Source organism: Symphalangus syndactylus, chromosome 11, assembly GCF_028878055.3.
Source record: "Symphalangus syndactylus isolate Jambi chromosome 11, NHGRI_mSymSyn1-v2.1_pri, whole genome shotgun sequence".
Taxonomy (NCBI): Eukaryota; Metazoa; Chordata; class Mammalia; order Primates; family Hylobatidae; genus Symphalangus; species Symphalangus syndactylus.
The window spans coordinates 63,850,870-63,872,846 of NC_072433.2; the positions used below are offsets into that span (position 1 = coordinate 63,850,870).

The window sequence follows — 21,977 nt, forward strand, 5'->3', positions numbered from 1 at the left end:
CTTGCTCTGTCCCCCAGGCTGGAGTGCAGTGGCGCGATCTTGGCTCACTGCAAGCTCCGCCTCCCGGGTTCATGCCATTCTCCTGCCTCAGCCTCCCAAGTAGCTGGGACTACAGGCGCCCGCCAACACACCCGGCTAATTTTTTGTATTTTTTTTTTTTTAGTAGAGATGGGGTTTCACCGTGTTAGCCAGGATGGTCTCGATCTCCTGACCTCGTGATCCTCCCGCCTCGGCCTCCCAAAGTGCTGGGATTACAGGCGTGAGCCACCGCGCCCGGCCGACTGGTTCATTTTTTAATTTTTTGTAGAGACAGTGGTCTCACTATGTTGCCTTGGCTGGTCTTGCACTCCTGGCCTCAAGCAATCTTCCCACCTCTGCCTCCCAAAGCACTAGGATTATAGGTGTGAGCTACAGCGTCCCACCCAGTTTGAAGTTTTAAGAGAGATTTTTTTACGAAGAGCCTCCAATAAGCAAAATCAAGCACCAAAAAGGCAAAACATGCATAGCTCTACAGGAAGGTCAGAGAGAGAGAGACCCAGTGTTTCAATTCTGCCTCCACCAGTACCTGAGTGGCCTTCAGCAAGTCACTGGCCCCTTCAGGTGTTCAAAGAACTGGACTCAAAGATTTCTAAAATAACTTCCAGCTCTCAAATTTCATAATTACCGAATCTGAATTTATCTAAATACTAAGCAAAAATACCCAAACTTCTAGCATGACAGTCCCAAGTCTGGTGGGAAATTTGCTCTTCTTCCAAGCTGTTTGCTAGGTTTTTCTCTGCATATGAAGTCATAGGCAGCTTCCTAAAGATTCAAGGTGAGTCTTATCAAAGAACCTGCAAAAGGAAACTACAGACTTATTGTAGCCTAGAGAAAGGTGCATAGACAATATCTGAATCTTAGCATTGCCACTATGTGACTTGCAGCAAATTATTTAACTTCTCTGGCCCTCAGTTTTCTTGTCTTTAAAGTGGGATCAAAAACAGAATCTACCTTAAAGGATTCCTATGAGGTGTAAGAAAAAATAATTAACAGCAACAGAGGCTAGCACAGCACTGGTGTTCAGCAAGCATGAGTCAGCTCTTGGGGGCTCCCTCTGCATACTTTCGGTCCGCCTCTGCTGCCAGCCTGGCCCCTTAATGAGGAAAACATTTTGTATTCTGAAACTCAAATCCTTCTGATGAGCTTCTGGCCACTCCTCATGGTCTTTCTGGGTCATTCATTCATTCAACTTATAGTTACTAAGGTTTTATTGAATGCCAGATACGGTGAAAAGAATACGTACAGATAATTAAGACAAACTTAAAACAGTCCCCATCCTCAAGGAGCTAGAGCTTTGCTTTAGTAAAATTAGACAATCAGTCATTTCTAGGTGTCACAGAATGGAGTGGCCAACAGCCTGCAGAGCAACATGCCCAAGTTTTATTGTGACTACTGCAATACATACCTCACCCATGACTCTCCTCCTGTGAGAAAGACACACTGCGGTGGCAGGAAACACAAAGAGAATGTGAAAGACTACTATCAGAAATGGATGGAAGAGCAGGCTCAGAGCCTGATTGACAAAACAACGGCTGCATTTCAACAAGGAAAGATACCTCCTGCTCCATTCTCTGCTCCTCCTCCTGCAGGAGCGATGATACAACCTCCCCCTAGTCTTCTGGGTCTCGTCACTCTGGTATGATGCCAGCACCCCATATGAGGGGTCCTCCCATGATGCCAATGATGGGCCCTCCTCCTCCTGGGATGACGCCAGGGGGATCTGCTCCTGGAATGAGGCCGCTTATGGGAGGCCACAAGCCAACGATGCCTGGATCCCCAATGATAAGACCTCCTGCCTGTCCCATGATGGTGCCCACTCGACCCAGAATGACTCGACCAGACAGATAAGGATAGGGGGAGGGCTCATTATATCGGTTTTATATTACCTGTTCTGCTTCGCCAGGAGATCATGCTGCTGTGATGCTGGGTTTTCTAAACAGCATAAGGAAGTCTTGCTCCCCTCTCCTATCAAAGAGAATAGTTTTGGAGGGGAGAAGTGGGACAAAAAAGATGCAGTTTTCATTTGTATTGGGAAATGTGAAAATAAAATTGTCAACTCTTTTAGTTAAAAGTGTATTCCTTTTTCCTCCCCCCTGTATTCTCTGTATATTATAAAAGAAATGAGGCCGGGTGCGGTGGCTCACGCTTGTAATCCCAGCACTTTGGGAGGCTGAGGCGGACGGATCACGAGGTCAGGAGATCGAGACCACGGTGAAACCCCGTCTCTACTAAAAATACAAAAAATTAGCCAGGCGTGGTGGCGGGCGCCTGTAGTCCCAGCTACTCGGAGAGGCTGAGGCAGGAGAATGGCGTGAACCCGGCGGCGGAGCTTGCAGTGAGCCAAGATTGCGCCACTGCCCTCCAGCCTGGGCGACAGAGCGAGACTCCGCCTCAAAAAAAAAAAAAAGAAATGAAACATGCCAGTTCTGTTTCTCTAGCTCATTATCTCTTCAGCATGTCCTCTGTGTGAGATTCTTTTTCCTTAGCTATATGGTAAATCTCTTTGGGCATCCTCCCTTTATTAGTAAAGTCATCTTGTGCAGGACTAAATCTAGCACTTGTAGAGCTTTTGTTGGTTAAAATAATAAACAGCTCGGTTAATTAAAAAAAATTAGACAAGTCAACAACTATAATATGGTGAGATAAATGCTACTAGGGGAAGCACTGGGTCTACATGTATAGGATAGGTTGAAAGAGACGTCGGAGGCCAGGTGACATCCAAATCGATGGCAGAAGGGTAAGAAGGACTGGCTCAGCTGGATGGTGGCAGGAAAGAGGGTTCCTGGGGGGAGAGGGAAATGAGGCTGGAGAGATGAGCAGAATTATGTCACCAAAGGCTTTTGGGAGCAAGGCAGTGGCACTGCAGTGTGTGAAGCAGGAGAGTGGCAGAGGCAGCTTTGTCTTTGTGAAGTTGTCTCTGGGTGCTGTGCAGAGAACCCATGAATGGGAGGTTGGGGAGGCTGGCAAACCTGCAAGAGGAGAGAGTGGTCCAGACAGCACTGGGCTGACCCGGGATAGAAGGATGGTGGCTGAAGGTGGAGACAGTTGAGAAAAGGGGGAGAATTGGAGAGGTGTTTATAGGGTAACATCTACAAGACTAGAGATGAATCAGATGAGAAAATGTTGGGAGGAAGGAATCGAGAATGGTGCCTACATTTCCAGCTTAGGCATCCCAATGGATGCTGATGTCATTGACTGAGATTTGGAGTCAGGGAACAGATGAAATTAGTTTGAGGAGATATAGGGTATATGAGGTTGAGGGAAAGGGCTGTTAAAAAGTAGAACTGTTCATTGATTGCTAGGAAAGAACCAGTCAACGGAGATGATAAGGACAGAGAGAAAAGGGGCCCAGGAATCTGTGATGTGAAGGCTCTGCTCAAGATCAGCCGGGCACGGTGGCCAGGCCTGTAATCCCAGCACTTTGGGAGGCCGAGGCAGGCAGATCATGTCAGGAGTTCAACACCAGCCTGGCCAACATGGTGAAACCCCATCTCTACTAAAAATACAAAAATTAGCCAGGCATGGTGGCGGACGCCTCTAATCCCAGCTACTCGGGAGGCTGAGGCAGGAGAATCACTTGAAACCGGAAGGTGAAAGTTGCAGTAAGCTGAGATTGCTCCACTGCACTCCAGCCTGGGTGACAGAGTGAGACTCTGTCTCAAAAAAACAAAACAAAACAAACAAACAAACAACAACAACAAAAAAAAACAGAGCGCATGTCGCTGGAGCACGGTGGAAAGGTGAGTTCTAGACAGGAGGGAGGCCCCTCCTCAGCTCTTGGGATGGAAGGAGGGAGGCAGCCCCAGGTGTGCAAGCATCGTGGGTCTTTCTTGCTCTCAACCCTGGGAGTCCTGCCTTTCCCAGCATCTTCTCATCGCCAACCCATTCTGTTTGTCTGAACATCCCTCAGCCAGTTGGTGAATTTTCTTTCATTTAGTGGGACCCGCAGTACTCACTGGCCACCTTGACCAAATAGTTGGCCGTGGACAAGCAACTGTGTTTCAGGTTCCTTATCTGTAAAATGGAGACAGAAAAACTCAGTTTCTCGTGAGGGTAAGATGAAATTATGTATAGACGTGCTTAGAATAGTTCCAAGCATGTAGGAAACTCTTTGAAGTGTTAGCTAGTATTCTCATTAGACTCTGGATGTATGAGGACAAATGCTGTGTTTACCTGGAGTGCTCTGGGCCATCCTCTTAGTCAGAAGCAAGCTTCCTGTTTCCTCCCCTTTCAAAGCCACAGAGCTCCTTTTTTTAGCATCAATTAAATTCCTATTTCCAATTTACTCCTCATTTTAAAATCAAAGATAATAAATAACCTGTGTGATCTCACACAGGAATTCCCCAAGCTGCCTAGGACTTAAAAAAAAAAAAAAAAAAAAACAACAACAACAAAAAAATAAAATCCTGGTCCCACCAATAACCAGAATCACTGGGATTTGGGACTATAGAATCTGTATTTCTAATGCTGGTCTGATGAACCGGGCTCAGAATTTGTAGTAATGAAACCAGACTTTAGAACCGGCTCTACATTTAACAGGGCAATTTTGGGCACGTCTCTGAGCTTTTATTTATGCTTCTATAAAATAAGGAGAGTAAAATCTGTTCATAGAGTTATTATAAAGATCTGATAAGATATCACAGGGCAAAGCCCTCTGCCAGTCGTCCAGTGCTATATATGGTTCCAAGATATTTTTTGTGGGGCTCTGAACTGGGATCTGCTAGCCCAGGTTTTATTTGATCACTGAGTCCTCAGATGGTTTTCTAGAATTTCCCACCATAACAGTTATACATCACCAAGAAGAATCTCATAATATATATAATTTTATTACATATCATTCCCATAAAGGGAAGTGGGATGTATTTTAGTGAAATCCATATGCTCACCACCCCTTTTGTCAGAGTAATGTTTGTTTTTAATCTGCCTTCAACTGACCTTGTTATGTTTCAAAGGAAAATCTTCTCAATCTGGTATCTGCAGAACTTGAGTCCTGCCCGTCGAGGATTTTATCAACTGGGATTTTTTCACCCCTGACCTCAGCCACTCACACTGAGGCATCCTCATAAAGCAGCCCCCTCCCACCCCAGGAGCCCACCTGGCCTCCTCCCGGGGGTGGTCTTCATGAAGAGGAGAGGGAAGGCTGCTTCTCCATGCCCCTTCAGGATGCTTGTATTTCAAGCCAGGAGCACAGCGCCTGCCTCGGCTTTCACACACTCTACCTGGCTGTGGCTCTGAGAGTCAGAGGGAAATTTATAATCAAGGAAAATGGAGCTCTCCTGTGTTTCACAGTTCACCTAAGATCACCCCAAAAGGAGGTGTTGGGGGGGCAGCTCAAGCTCAGTCTCATCACTCAGGAACCCATAGGCTTTCCCCTGTATAACATACCCCATTGGTGGCCTCTTTTAACTTGAATCTTGTCATTTACAGACATGTTCTTATTTTGCTGTTGAATCTCTTTCCCCCTATAATGTTGGGTTTGAAGAACTAAAGCCTGTGGTTCCTTACAGATAAGCAAGACTCCATCTGTCCACAGTGAACTCTAATCTCTTTGGGTGTCTCTATGTCTCCCTCACACATATTTATCTCGTTTTTGCTCCCTGAAGCCTCTCTCAAACATCATGAGATGATCAATCACTGTTTAAATCAATTCGACTTTTAGGTTCCTTCACTGCAGGCATGCAGCTCTCTTTGTCTGTGTTTATTTTTGTTTTTGAAAGGACAGTGCCAGTCTTAGCTCTAAGGCTCTCCCTCAGCAGAAGGTCCAACATTTCTTTCTTGAACCTGTGTCATTTGCTCCAGGCCAGCTGTCCTCTCACACACTGCCTAGTAATTGGGCCCAGACCCACAGAGGCGTGGGCAGCAGAAGACAGAGGGAATCCCAAGGCTGGGCTTCCTCATTGAATATTTAGACTTTAAGTTTAATAACTTTTCAAGTATTTATTTGAGAAGAGCCTGTTTTCAGACTCCAGGCAGCCAGCCACTGTAAGCCTTGGCTAGCTATGAAATCCAAAGGGTCAGGCCGGGTGCAGTGGCTCATGCCTGTAATCCCAGCACTTTGGGAGGCCTAGGCAGGTGGATCACCTGAGGTCAGGAGTTCTAAACCAGCCTAGGCAGGTGGTTCACCTGAGGTCAGGAGTTCTAAACCAGTCTAGCCAACATGGTAAAATCTCGTCTCTACTAAAAATACAAAAAATTAGCCGGGTGTGGTGGCGCATGTCTGTAATCCCAGCTATTTGGAAGGCTGAGGCAAGAGAATTGCTTGAAACTGGGAGGCGGAGGTTGCAGTGAGCTGAGATGGTGCCATTGCACTCCAGCCTGGGCAACAAGAGTGAAGCTTTGTCTCAAACAAAAAAAGAAAGAAAGAAACCCAAAGGGTCTGATCACTTAGTCCACTAGCAAGTGGGGCAGCCGGATAATGTCAATCCTACCTAAACCCTCCAGTGGCTTCCCATCTCTTTATTTATTTATTTATTTCTAGATGAAGTCTCCCTCTGTCGTCCAGGCTGGAGTGCAGTGGCGCAATTTCAGCTCACTGCAAACTGCTTCCCAGGTTCAAGCAATTCTCCTGCCTCAGCCTCCCAAGTAGCAGAGGTTACAACCACCCACCATCACACCTGGCCAATTTTTGTATTTTTAGTAGAGATGGGGTTTCACCACGTAGACCAGGCTAGTCTTTAACTCCTGACCTCAGGTGATCCACCACCTCGGCCTCCCAAAGTGCTGGGATTACAGGCATGAGCCACCACACCAGGCCTTCCTGTCACTTTAGAAGGAAACCCAGAGTCCTGCACACGCTGCTCCTGCCTCCAGCTTCAGTCTGCCCCAGCCCTTCCAGACTCCAGCTTTTGTGGTTTTCTGTGGCACTAGCCTGGGATACCTTCCCTACTCAGCTTTTTTTGTTCCAGGTCTCACACCAATGCCTCACATACTCAGAAGTTGTCTCTACCACCTGGGCTAAAGCAGCCCAGTACATGGTGCCTGAGATCAGGCCATAGATCTGTCTTTGTCTCTTTGTGCCCCTTGTGTCTCTCCAGAGCCCAACCAAGAGCCACTGCTCAGGTCCTCCGACTCTGCTTCACCTCACCCCACCACTCAGCTGATGACCCCCAAAGTCATCGCATACCAAACTTTCTCCCACTTCTTTCCCTTGCTTCCTTTGTCCTCAATAAAAATAATAAGAAGAAGAATCTCCTGTGCCCCATTCCTCCAGGATGCCGTTTAGGGGTAAAAGCTGAGACTAGAGCTAGAAATACATTTAGCACGCCAGGCGCGGTGGTTCACGCCTGTAATCCCAGCACTTTGAAAGGCCAAGGCAGGCGGATCACCTGAGCTCAGGAGTTTGAGACCAGCCTGGCCAACATGGCGAACTCTGTCTCCACTAAAAGTACACAGAAAGTTAGCCAGGCATGGTGGCGCCTTCCTGTAGTCCCAGCTACTCCGGAGGCTGAGGCAGGAGAATCACTTGAACCTGGGAAGTGGAGGTTGCAGTGAGCCGAGATCGTGCCACTGCACTCCAGCCTGGAGAACACAAAGAGCCTCCATCTCAAAAAAAAAAAAAAGAAAAGAAAAGAAAAGAAAAGAAAAAAGAAAGGATTACATTCAGGAAACCCTAAGTCAGCTGTGGGCCAAGCACTGGCCAGGTGCTGGTTTTTGTCAGGGTTTGAATTCCAGCTTTTTGACTGTAAACCCTGTGCAACTGTCTAATCTCTTGGAGCCTCAGGCTTCTCATCTTTAAAATGGGGCTAATCAAGTCTCCCGTGCTGGTTAACTTTATGCGTCAATTTGGTTGGGCCACAGTACCCAGATATTTGGTCAAACATCATTCTGAATGTTTCTGTGAGGATGTTTTTAGATGAGATTAACATTTAAATTGGTGAACTTCGAGTGAAGAAGATTGTTGTCCATAATATGGACAGGCTTCACACAATCAGTTGAAGGCTTAAATAGAACAAAAGACTGTTCTCTCCACTTACCCCCAGCAAGAAGGCATTCTGCCAGTAGATGGGCCTTCGGACTGGATAGCAGCGTCAGTTCTTCCCTGGGTCTCTAGCCTGCTGTCCTACTCCACAGATTTTGAACTTGCCACGCTCCACAATCATGAGCCAATTCCTTAAAATAAATCTATCTCTCTCTTTCTCTCTCTCCATAGACACACACACACACACACACACACACACAACATCCTCTATTAGTTTTGTTTCTCTGGATAACCCAAAATGACTATACCTACCTTACAGTGATAAGAGTTGTTATTGCTAGTAATTGCTGCTATTTCTTGAGTGCTTACAATGTTAAGCTTGCTAAGGGTTTACCACATGTTATTTCATTTAATCCTTATCACAACCTTATGAACTGGGTATTATTGTCTGCTGTGTACAGTGAGGAAATAGATGCTTTGAGAGATTTAAATCACTCACAGGTAGCAAAGGGTGGAACTAAGATTTGAATTTTAACCACGATCCTCACTGCCTCAACTGTCTAACAGTGTTCCTCTTACCCAATAGATGTTCTATTCCACTCTCTCTCTTTTTTTTTTTTTTTTTTTTTGAGACTGAGTCTTGCTCTGTCCCCCAGGCTGGAGTGCAGTGGCACGATCTCGGCTCACTGCAAGCTCCGCCTCCCGGGTTCACGCCATTCTCCTGCCTCAGCCTCTCTGAGTAGCTGGGACTACAGGCGCCCGCCACCACGCCCGGCTAATTTTTTTTGTATTTTAGTAGAGACGGGGTTTCACCGTGTTAGCCAGGATGGTCTTGATCTCCTGACCTCGTGATCCGCCCACCTTGGCCTCCCAAAGTGCTGGGATTACAGGCTTGAGCCACCGCGCCCGGCCATATTCCACTCTCTCAATGAAGTAATGGAAGCATATGCATTCCTTTTATTCATGTATTTAATTTTTAAACATATACATATATGTTTGAACATATATGATTATATGTAGTATATTTTATATGTGCATATATATATAAAATCATCTGACTCATTTGGTTCAGGAGCTGTCAGGAGACCAGGACAGAAGGTTCTGACTGCATTCCTCAGACCACCCCAGATCGGCTTTCCTGGGGGCTGAGTGTCTGCCTACCCAGCAGAGCCCCCTCAGCTTCCTGCCTCCATCTGCAATGCCGGAGGGCAGCCCTGCCACTCAGGCCAGGGAGCTCCCTGGAAGTCAGCCCCTCTTGGTCCCCTCCAGTGAGCCATTTCATCTTGTGTTGCTGCAGAATTTCTAGGTGCCCTGACTTTGTCAGGGAGCAAACTGGCTTGATGGTAGAGTCTGTGGAGGAGGAGTTGTGTACATGACATTTGACCTGGACTTTGTACAGGTCCCATTTTGAGCCTGTTCATTTAAATCTCTTTTTGCTGATAAGCTCATACACAAAAACAAGACGCTGGAGTGGCCGGCTTCCAGCATAGCAGAAGGTGGGGAGAACTGCAGTTTGCAGGGTACTGTGGCTTGTCACGCTGCTGCCAACGAAATGCTGCCCAAATTCACCACCAGGTTTAACCCTGCCTGCTCCAATGTAGTGGTGTGGTCAGGAAGCACTTGGCCTGTTCTGGAGAGGGAAGAACCCTCAGTAAGAGGCCCCTAAGTGCCTCAGTAGGGGCTCTCCTGCCCCCCCCCCCATCCCCCTGGCTTTTCATTAATGTTTTCCTAGAAAATTTCCTTTACCAGTGAACAAAAAAATTTTTTTTTAAGTTGGAGACAGAAGAAGCAAATACATTTTTTTTTTTAAATTAAAAAGCCTCTTAGGGCAGGTAAACGTGCACTTTTCTTTTATGCCAATTAGAATAAGTCGAATTAGAAAGCAGTTTCCACTTATTATGCCCCTCTTAGCACTTTGCTAAAAGCTTTGTCTACATTATCTCCTTTGATGTTCCTATAACCCTGTCAAGTGGGTATTACTTGACAGATGATGGCACAATGGCTCAAAGGGTGCAGGAGACTGCCCAGGGTCACATAGCTGTAAGTAGCAAAGTTGCTACTCCAGACTTCCCCTGGCAGAGAAGCATCTCCTAGAACGATGTCTTCGCGAATGGCACGGGGGACTTTTGACTTTCATAATCATTGGTTCTGCTGGGAAGTGTGCCTAGAAGGAATGCCTAAAAATGATGTAATCTACCTGCTTTCTTTGCCAGAATTCATTCATTCACTCACTCATTCAACAATTGTAAATTGAGTGCTTCTGCTATGTGTCAGGCCTGTTCTAGATGCAGGAAATATGATACAGTCCTGTCTGTCTGGCCAGACACTGGGTTGCCATTATGCAGAGGTAAAACATTTTAAACATCAAATTCAGCAAAACCTTCCCTGATAGATCTAACTCTTTGTTGTAAAAACTCACAGCACTGTTTTTTGCCAAGAAACGTCCTTACTCCTATAACTTTCTGACCTTGTTTGGCAGACATTTGTACTGTTATGAATCCTTTCCAAAACCCATGCCTTCTTAAACTTGTTAGGCTATGAACTCCTTTAGAGCAGAGGTTGTACACTTATCAGTCACCCAACAAATACACTTTGACTTCATGAAAATAATTTTGGATACTGAATCATTTCTCTGTGGAATCAAATTGTTTACATTTGGCCAGGCACAGTGGCTCACACCTATAATCCTAGCACTTTGGAAGGCCGAGGCGGGTGGATCGCCTGACCTCTGGAGTTCAAGACCAGCCTGGGAAACCCAGTCTCTGCAAGAAATACAAAAATTAGCCCAGTGTGGTGGCTCGTGTCTGTAATCCCAGCAACTTAAGCGGCTGAGGCTGGAGGATCACTTGAGCCCCGGAGGTGGAGCTTGTAGGTTGCAGTGAGCCGAGATCGCAACACTGCACTCCAGCCTGGATTACAGAGTGAGACCCTGTCTCAAAAAAAAAAAAAAAAAAAAATTTACACTTAAGCAAGTCAACCATTTGATTTTAAGCATTAAATGTATGATCTTAATTTTCCTATCATCTTTTCCCCCAGGATCTAAATCTGGACTGTGAATCCATGTGTGTAGAGGGTGATAATATTTGGTGTGACTTGAAATTCAGCTCCTTGAGTCTCAGGTTCCTGCAAACTGAGGGAAATAAGAAATGTTTGCCAAGGACACGCAAGCTTTATGGACTTATTTCCAAATTCTGTTCTCCTTCTCTCTTTTCCTTCTCTCGTAGTCTCTCGGATCATAGTCAGATTTTTCTAAATTCAGACAGTATCTTCTGGGCTGTGAAGAAAAACTAGGAGACTGAGGAAGGTTGTTGACCTCTGCCTATCATTCCTTGAGGTTCTCAGGGTTCTCGTTTAAACACAAGTCTTGTTAAGCACTTTCTAAAGCCAGACAGCTCTGTAAGTTTGGAGAGAGAGAAAAGGAAAAGCTAAGAGCGAAATCAGCTGTCAGGCTGATGATCACAGTGCAGAATGAATATAGGGCCAGTTATGGGAAGGGGGAACGGCACAGGCAGAATTATAAGTAAACAGGTTTTCTCCCTTTCTGGGCTGCAGGATTTCATGCCAACGTCCTGGCCTTGGCTGCCCTCCAGTCTTGTTTGACCTTGGAGCTGTACCTGCAAGGCGAGGGAGGAGCCACATCTTTCCCTAAGCAATGCCTGGCACTTTGCCGGAAGGCCTGGCACCCCATTGGCATCAGGTGGCTGTGATGCACTTCTTCGTATGCTCCAGTCCCAGTCGTGGCTGGCCTGGCCCCAGAAAGAGGCCTGTGGAAGCTCCAGGCCCTGAGGGAAGTTCCTTGAGGGAAACCACTGGAGGTGGATATGGGGGTGGGAGAGCTTTCTCTTTTTCTGGAATAGCTCTGGTGAGGGGTGTAACTGCTCCATCACCCTACCACCTAACTACAGGCTCAAATACCTGGATCATCCCACTCTCAAAAAGGCTAGCACATTTCCCAGGCTGGCACAACAGGCAGGTTCACCTATACCAAAATCTCTCTCCACCAGGCCTGTCTTCCGGTCTAAAATTTGCACTACCGTATGCTTTCCAGTAGGTCCAAAAAAACCCTGTGAAAATGAACAAGTGCCAACTGAGGGTATAAGATTCCAGCTCTGGCTTAATGGACCTATAAGACTGTCCAGCTTGCTGGATGCCACCTAGAAGAAATCAGGGCTTTGAGAGATAGAGCCAGACTCTACAGAGGTAAGTCTAATAGCAGAGGCGAGTTAGGAAACCCCGAAGCACTAGTGCTCCATAGGCTTTGGGTGGGAAAAGCAAGGCAGAGACAGGCAGGGCACACAACCCTAGGCAGCAGGCCCTGGGGCTTTGACTTAACTGGGGTTTGTGTCCCATTTAAGGAGGCAGTCACTGACCACTCTCAGCCCGTTCCTGTTGCATGGAATTGTGGCCCCACTTGCCAGATTTTTGTTTTGTTTTGTTTTGTTTTTTAAGAGAAGGTGGTTTTTTGTTTTTGTTTTTTGTTTTTTTTTTAGATGTTGGCAACTAATTTATTTTGAAACACTGTGTGGGCCTGAACAGTACAAGCTAAATGAAATATCTGTGGGCCCCATTTGGCTTCTAGGGAATAGTGAAGGAGGATTCTGCCCAAGACCATATCTGCTTTCAGGAGCAGCTGAATCACCACTCTTTCCAGCTCTAATGCATAACAAAACTATTTAACCAGAAGGAGGCTCTTGTTTTTTTTTTTTTTTTTTTTTTTGATGGAGTCTCGCTCTGTTGCCCAGGCTGGAGCGCAGTGGCGCGATCTTGGCTCACTGCAACCTCCACTTCCCAGGGTTGAAGCAATTCTCCCTGTCTCAGCCTCCTGAGTAGCTGGGATTACAGGCGCCCGCCACCATGCCTGGCTAATTTTTGTGCTTTTAGTACAGACAGGGTTTCACCATGTTGGCCAGGCTGGTCTCGAACTCCTGACCTCAAGTGATCCTCCCGCCTCAGCCTCCCAAAGTGCTGGGATTACAGGTGTGAGTCACTGTGCCGCCCAGCAGCCGTCATCTTCCCATCTTATGCCTTAGTTTCTTCCCCATAAAATTAGTGGGATAGACCTAAGCCTCCGGGCTGAGGATGTCTAACAGCCTTCTACTTAGAGCACTGCCCTTGGCAGAACTCAGGAATGCCCTCTGGCAAGAGTGTGAACTGGATGATATTAAAATTCTTTGAACTCCATTCCACCTCTGGTGACCTGATGCCCTCCAGCTGAACTGTAGATGCCCCCAAGACACTTAATTGAGTAAAAAGTTTGGTTATTTTACTAAGTGACAGCAAGGTATGTATATAATATACATGAAAAGATGCAGAATATTATATACAAATGAATGTCACTTGTACAAAAAACTACATAATGAATTTGTACACTCTTCCCCCCTACTTAAACGTTCAGGATGTACTAGCCCACTGATTGGAGGAATCACATCCAGGACTCTCATACTGAATGCCAGTAAGTGTTTAGTGTTTGGAGCTATCTGCTCATCCTGACTTGGAAGCAAGTTTATTTATTCAGCATAAAAGGAAGTATTTGAACTCACTCACAGAGTGATTCTCTACAAGATTTAAAAGCGGCAAGACTGGACAGACAACTTTTAGAACAACAAGACATATTTCTCCGTTGTGAATACCACCTTGATATCTTAACCAGGGAATTATAGCTATACTGGAGCTCAACAGTAAAAAGAATATAAATTTTTGTATTAAGATAGGTAATATTTTATATTATAAAAATGAGCCTTTTTTCTTCTCAAATTCCCTTTTATTACCTTCTTCATTCAGCTATTTCATTTTGAATCACTTTTTTGTGAAACTAAACATGTAAACAGTGTTTTTATGAATATTCACCACAATATTGCCTAGGTGAATAGAATAACTTACTCCATCCCGCTCCTATTATTTTGCCTAGGTTATGTAGACCCAGCTGGCCTTTTGGATTCACAGATTTGCATAAAAATTAGAGCAAGAGTAACATGGAACCATAAGCTGTTATAGGGCACATCCTGTGGTTAATCTTTCTCTCTAATCCTACTCAACACTTAGTATAGTATCCCACATAAAGGAGGTATCCAATAAATTGTCCAATATGTAAAAGAACTGAACAACAGAAAAAGTCCAGCGACTGCTTAAATACAGGATGCATGAGAATTAGAGTCAAACAGTAAGAAGGCTAAAAGGCTGCCTGCACACTGAACCCCCAGCCACTCCAGAATCGGCTCTGGGCAGAGGGTACAGCAAGTCCTTCCATGTTTCACTCAAGTTTCATTTGTTGTATTGGAGCTGCTTTTTGCACATGCTCATTTCAAACCACAATTCATCATTGTTGCCAACTCATCTTTTCTCCGTAAGTAAGCATTTAGCTCTCCCGCTTCCATGCTAAAAAGCTGAATGATCCTCTCCAACCCCCTCGTGGCTGCTTCTCTTCTCTCAACAGGTAATCATTTTGACCACTCCCCTCTCAGAGCCTTGCATTAATAATTCAGAAACTGGCTGGGCGCGGTGGTTCACGCCTATAATCCCAGCACTTTGGGAGGCCAAGGCAGGCATATCACCTGAGGTCAGGAGTTCAAAACCAGCCTGGTCAACATGGTGAAACCCTGTCTCTACTAAAAATACAAAAATCAGCTGGGTGTGGTGGTGCACGCCTGTAGTCCCAGCTACTCCAGAGGTTGAGGTAGGACAATCACTTGAACCTGGGAGGCAGAGGTTGCAGTGAGCCAAGATCGCGCCACTGCACTCTAGTCTCGGTGACAGAGCGAGATTCCATCTCAAAAAAAAAAAAAAAATTCAGAAACTGCTAAACAGTGAAATGACATGGCACAGTGAATTCTGTCAAAGCTCGCTTCTTCTCAGCGAGTGAGTAGAAGCCAGCATTCAGCTGTGCCCCGCGATGATGTTTTGTTGACCATAGAGTCAGCTCAACGACACTATGACCCTTGAGATATTTCTTTTTCTATTCTTAGGCATAACCTGTCATTCTTCTCCCTTTATTTATGCAGCTTGTGTTTTTCCTGACCACTCTCTTTCTCCCCGGTCCCTAGACAGCGGAGCTACCAGAACATGTTGACATAACTTTTGCCCCCTGTCAGAGTTCCTGTCGCCGGAGCCACTGCGGTATGACCTGCTGTTGCCACAGGGCTTTTCTCTAGCTGGAATCATTCTCACCATGGGAGCCTGTCCACAATGGGTGGCACCTAGGAAAGTTAAATTCACGTGGCATTTTGTTTCATGAGACTCTTTCTTGAAGTTGAACTTTTTGGCTCTCTGGAATGAACAGGCTTGCCCTGAAAGCCTGTGAGTGACTGTCCAAGAGGTTACAAAGTGTTTTTCCTTCTCAGAGACATCAGAGTTGATTCTCTTTCCAGATTCCATGCTAATATTTTATATTATTCTGCTATGCTGCTGCTGTGTTATTTTCTGGGTAGAGATACTGCAATGCAGGTGATCATTAATTCATATATAGGTCAGGCAGCAAGAATTAGCGCTCTGTTACAAACAGATGCTGTTTGGTCATTAGCCAAATATGGGAAATTATTGAACTTCTCCTTTCCAACAGGCCTTGCTGGCATCAAAGAGCCTGAGAGAGGCAAGAAATCAATTTCAGTTTGAGGCAAGTGATAGAAGATAAACCAATAAGTTAATTTTGGAGAGAACTGAGATTAGAGTTAACTATTCATTGATTTGGCAAATATTCACTGGGTGCCTACTGTATGCAAGGCACTGGGTATAGAGCCATGAATAAAACTGAAGAGCTGTAAAATCAGAACAACAGATGATTTATGAAGCATTCCAAGTCATTGAGACCTGAGAACTCTTTGGGGAAGAAATGAAAATTACCTGGAAGTAGTCGTTTTATATACCAGCTCAAGCTTGCGTCTTTTCTTTTCCTCTTTCTTTCTTACTTACAAAAAATTTTCCTAAAATAGGACTCTTTCATCCGAGGTATAAATGAAGCCTGTTAGAGGCATCATCATAGAAGAATCAGTTCCTCCCAGTATGAGATTATAGGCAGGAAGAAAGGAGGAATGTGACCTCTTTCCTTTGTGGTCCTTGGCCACTAGATCCTGGGGATTTTTAAAGGGACTAAGCAACTAAAGCAAGAGAGGTAAACACAAGTGGAATTCCAAAACCTAATTAAAAAAATATATATAGAACAAAACTTTTAATTGCTTTGTCTCAAGTCTGTAACAAGGAATAAAAAGACAGCAAAAACAAAGAAAACTGTTGTTCTTATTGTGGCTTATTTTGCTCAAGGGAGGAAGTGGGTTTCAAGGTACCATGCATTGGCTGTGCACGGTGGCTCACGCCTGTAATCCTAGCATTCTGGGAGGGCAAGGTAGGTGGATAACCTGAGGTCACGTTATCCCCATCTCTGCTGAAAATACAAAAAATTAGCCAGGTGTGGTGGTGTGCACCTGTAGTCTCAGCTACTTGGGAGTCTAAGGCAGGAGAATTGCTTCAACTCAGGAGGCAGAGATCAGAGATCTTGGCTCAACTCAGTGAGCCAAGATCATGCCTTTGCACCCCAGCCTGGGCCACAGAGCAAGACTCAGTCTCAAAAAAAAAAAAAAAGGCCGGGCTCGGTGGCTCACACCTATAATCCCAGCACTTCGGGAGGCCAAGGTAGGCAGATCACCTGAGGTCAAGAGTTCGAGACCAGCCTGGCCGACATGGCGAAACCCTATCTCCAATAAAAGTACAAAATTTAGCTGGGCATGGTGGCATGTGGCCACAGGGATTTTGCTATGTTGGCCAGGCTGGTCTCGCTTTAACCCGGGAGGCAGAGGTTGCAGTGAGCCAAGATTGGGCCACTGCTCTCCAGCATGAGTGACAGAGCGAGACTCTGTCTCCAAAAATAAATAAATAGATAGATCGATAGATAGATGATAGATAGATAGATAGATAGATAGATAGATAGATAGATAGATAGATAGATGGAGCATGCATTGAAAAGGTTTATGCAATCACTGAACCATTTTGGAGGAGTTCTTGAAAAATCATACACATTATCTCTCACTCCACCACCACTACCCTATATGCAATTTTTGGTAGCATAAAACAGTTTTGTTCCTCAGAAATCTTCTAGACTTCGTAACACTAACTTTGTAGCATTAATGCCCAGACTGTCACTATACATAGCTGAATTCAATCGAAAACTTGTATTTATTTAGGGAATAAATCACTGTACATATCCAAGCATGCCAGTACATCTCATTTAAAAATCCAAAACCTGGCTGGGTGTGGTGGCTCACGCCTTTAATCCCAGCACTTTGGGAGGCCAAGGCAGGTGGATCACGAGGTCAGGAGTTCGAGACCAGCCTGGCCAAGATGGTGAAACGCCGTCTCTACTAAAAATATAAAAATTAGCCGGACATGGTGGCACACACCTGTAATCTCAGCTACTTGGGAGGCTAAGGCAGGAGAATCACTTGAACCCAGGAGGCAGAGGTTGCAGAGAGCCAAGATCATGCCACTGCACTCTAGCCTGGGTGACAGAGTGAGACTCTGTCTCAAAAAAAAAAAAAAAATCCAAAACCTAATTTTTGAGGCTAATTACTCTAAAACTGACCAAGACCTGTTAGTTGAATTCCATTGAAAATTTTATTACCACAGAGAAGCACTAACTTAAGTAGCAGAATAAAAGAAATTTCTAATAATGCTCAAAACAGAATAAAGAATATAAAACCATGTAACATTTAAAAGCATTATGTGTAATTTGTTTACAAATAAGTTAGTGTAAAAATTAGAAAGAAAATCAAAGGGAGCATGGGTTTTCTGGGCCCATGGGAATGCTAAATGCCAGCTAAATCTTTAGTGATCCGGAAAAGGAATTGCATATGAATTGGGACCAGATTTTCAAAATATCGATCAAAGATTTTATTGCTTATTGAAAGGGAACTCTCACCTGGTGCATGAATCCTTTCTATAGCATTTCCAGCATAATGCTTTTTTTGTCTGTTTTTAAAGCACACCTCATACAGTTTCAATGAAGCATTGTTCTAGGCATCAAGTTTATACTAATTAATAGGTTTCCTGAGAAGATATAAACTCCAGACATTCAGAAAAGCTTAATATGCCACATTTTAAAGGACACTTCAAGTTAGCATTACAGTTTGCAAAAGATAAATGACTAAATCTGTTCTATTTTGTTTAATTTTACCTCCCAGAATGTCTTCAGTTCTTTCAAGAAATTGTAGAATTCACTCTCAAAGTGAAAACAGTTTAAATTTGTTTTAAAATAACTTAAAGCAACACTGCTACACAACATGTAGAACTTTGAGTGAGAAGAAGGGCTGAGAGTTATGTGAAATCTAACAATAAACATGAAGAGTTTAAAACGGCAGAACATGAAGCAGGGTTTCTCTGGTGACTGTGGTGCCTCCCCTCCCCCAAAGGGCCTTGTGGCTGATCAGTGGGACGTTCCTGTCTTACATCTCAACACCACCATCCTTGTGCTGTATATGTGGTCTTTGTTTGTATTAAATTCTCACAAAAGTATCTAACATGTGACCCGATAAAATAAAAACTCCGACACGCCAACATGCTTCAAATACAGACATCTTAGGAAAATGAAAAGCTTTCTCAAACCAATTGTTTTTACTGAACCTGGCTTAGAAACTACAGAGATCAAGGCCGGGCGCGGTGGCTCACGCCTGTAATCTCAGCACTTTGGGAGGCCAAGGCGGGTGGATCACGAGGTCAGGAGATTGAGACCATCCTGGCTAACACGGTGAAACCCCATCTCTACTAAAAATACAAAAAATTAGCCAGGCGTGGTGGCGGCGCCTGTAGTCCCAGCTACTCTGGAGGCGGAGGCAGGAGAATGGCGTGAACCCAGGAAATGGAGCTTGCAGTGAGCCGAGATCAGCCACTGTACTCCAGCCTGGGCGACAAAGCCAGACTCTGTCTCAAAAAAAAAAAAAAAAAGAAACTACAGAGATCAAATGATAATCTCTATATGCAGTGGGCAGATACTTTTTGTTGATGTCATCACTTGTCAAGACCCAAACAGATCTATTTAGTGTCAAATCTTTGTTGAGCACCTACTGAATGCTGGATAAAGTTCAAATTCCAACTCCATGAAACCTCTCAATCTTTAGACTCTCAAAGTCTCTAGGAAGAAAATACTGGTTTAGAATTCTACTCAAGAAAGTGAGAAAGAAAACTTTTTAATCTGAGGGAGATGAGCCCCTTTAAGTTATCAGGCCCAGAGAGCCATTTAAAATATAACAGGGTTGGCTCGGTGGCTCACGCCTGTAATCCCAGCACTTTGGGAGGCCAAGGCGGGCAGATCACTTGAGGCCAGGAGCTCGAGACCAGCCTGGCCAACATAGAGAAATCCCATCTCTACTAATAATACAAAAATTAGCCGGGTGTGGTGGTGAGTGCCTATAATCCCAGCTACCCGGGAGGCTGAGACAGGAGAATAGCTTGAACCAGGGAGGCGGAGGGTGTAGTGAGCCAAGCTGGCACCACTGTACTCCAGCCTGGGCAACAGAGTGAAACTGTGTCAAAAAAAAAAAAAGAAAAAAAAAAAGTAACAGCATTCATGTCTCTCTCTTCCTTGAGCTACATAATTACCTCTTGAACCAAATATGCTTTGTGGGCTCCAGACTAACTGATACCAAGTAGCCATAAAAAATGCCACACATCGTATAGTTCTACAATGTATTGCCCATCATCAACCAATGTTACTTCCATAAACCAATGAGAATTCTGAAATAACAACTTTTATAATCACTCCCTTTCCTGATACATCTTTTTCTTTAAAAACTTGAGCTTCTTGGCCGGGCGCGGTGGCTCACGCCTGTAATCCCAGCACTTTGGGAGGCCAAGGCCAGCAGATCACGAGGTCAGGAGATTGAAACCATTCTGGCTAACACGGTGAAACCTCGTCTCTACTAAAAATACAAAAAATTAGCTGGGCATGGTGGCAGGCATCTGTAGTCCCAGCTACTCAGGAGGCTGACGCAGGAGAACGGCCTGAACCTGGAAGGCGGTAGCAGTGAGCCGAGATCACGCTACCACACTCCGGTCTGGGGGACAGAGTGAGACTCTATCTCAAAAAAAAAAAAAAAAAACAACAACACTTGAGCTTCTCTTTTGTTTTTAGGAGTGCTCCCCAAGGCAACTCGGAAGCGTGTCCAAAGCTGCAGTCCTCAAATAAATTTATTGGCCCAAATAAACTATCTATATTAATTCTGCCTCCGCTTCTTTCCTTTAGGCCAACAGAAAATCAGCAGGCTTTCAACAGCTATAACTTCCCGCACTGCTGTTTTGGACCCTTTGAGGTTACTTGTTTTGTCTACTATTGTGGGAAATAAAAGCAAAATCTGGGAGCTCCAGATGCTGACTTTTTTTTTTTTTAATCAAGGAAACAATAGAAACATAAATAGCAACTAAGGTAGTATTTGCTAAAGACTCAAAGTGTTACAGTAGGTAGTTAGTCAGACATGAGCACGCAGGAGAGGGCCCCCCGACCCACACCAAGAATGTCAGGTGATCATCAGGTGGTGATCAGGCAGTTGTTACACTGTTTCTCTAAAATAATAATTGGTTGCAGCCAAGGGAGTCTCCCAAGAGATAGAAAAACCCTGAAGCTGGTGATCAGCAGCATCCCAATAAGATCTCAGGAGTTGGGTGAGTGGGCTCAAGCATGTGCACTCTGAGGCAAAATGGCAGTTTAATTGGTATATGACCTTCTTTTAGGAACACTCAGTTGGTAAGGGAAAAACGCCTCAAGTGAGCCTGTGCACAACTGCAGTAAACACACTATGCCTGCAGCCCCTCCCAAATGCTGACAGGCCACTGTACATGTGGACAGCCAACCCCAAGGGAAGAATCATGGGAGAAGGGATGCGACCCCCTGAAAGTATGTCAATGTATAAAACCCCAAGTCAAAGGTCAAATCATGTACTTGAATCTCTCGAGTTGTCTGCTTGCCCTTCTTCCAAGTGTACTTTACATCTTTCCATTCCTACTCTAAAACTTTTTAATAAACTTTCACTCCTGCTCTAAAACTTGCCTCGATCTCTCCTTCTGCCTTATGCCCCTCAGTCGAATTCTTTCCTCTGAGGAGGCAAGAATTGAGGTTGCTGCAATCCCACTCAAATTCGCCACTGCTAACAAAAGGAGAGTACCAACTGCTGACCTAAAAGGAAGAAGCTCACCAGGCATCATGGCTCATGCCTGTAATTCCAGCACTTTGGGAGGTTGAGGCAGGAGGATCACTTGAGCCCAGGAGTTTGAGACCAGCCTGGGCAACATGCTGAAACCCCGTCTCTATAAAAAAACTACAAAAAAAAAAAAAAAATTAGCCATGTGTGATGGCACACACCTGTAGTTCCAGTTACTCAGGAGGCTGAGGCAGGAGAATCACCTGAGCCTGGGAAATCAGGCTTCAGTGAGCTGTGATCATGCCAGGGCGACAGAGTGAGACCCTATCTCAAAAAAGAAAAAGGAAAAAGCTGAGGCAGAATTAATATAAGCAGAGAGTTTATTTGGGCTAAGCTTGAGGATTTCAACCCAGAAGCGTAGACTCAAGTTGCCCTGAATATACACCCCAATTAGCAGCAGTTACAGGTAGGCTTTTAAAGGAAGAGGCAGTTCCTAAATTGTTTACTAAGAATTACATTAAAATAACATAAGCTATTGATTGGCTATACATTGCTCTTTGTGTCACAAATTTCAGGAACATGAAGATAATGGGTGAAGCAGCTGTCAGGAATAAAATTACTGTTTGTTTATTTATTTATTTATTTAGAGACGGAGTTTCACTCTTCTTGCCCAGGCTGGAGTGCAATGGCGCGATCTCGGCTCACCGCAATCTCCGGCTTCCAGGTTCAAGCGATTCTCCTGCCTCAGCCTCCTGAGTAGCTGGTATTACAGGCACCCGCCACCACACCCAGCTAATTTTTGTATTTTTAATACAGATGGAGTTTTGCCATATTGGCCAGGCTGGTACCGAACTCCTGACCTCAGGAGATCCGCCTGCCTTGGCCGCCCAAAGTGCTGGGATTAC

The 21,977-nt window shown here is 44.9% G+C and overlaps 1 pseudogene; it reads left to right on the top strand.

Moving 5' to 3' along the window:
• The first annotated feature begins 297 nt into the window (after positions 1-297).
• Positions 298-2,110, top strand: LOC129493191 (U1 small nuclear ribonucleoprotein C-like; annotated as a pseudogene).
• The last annotated feature ends 19,867 nt before the right edge of the window (positions 2,111-21,977 follow it).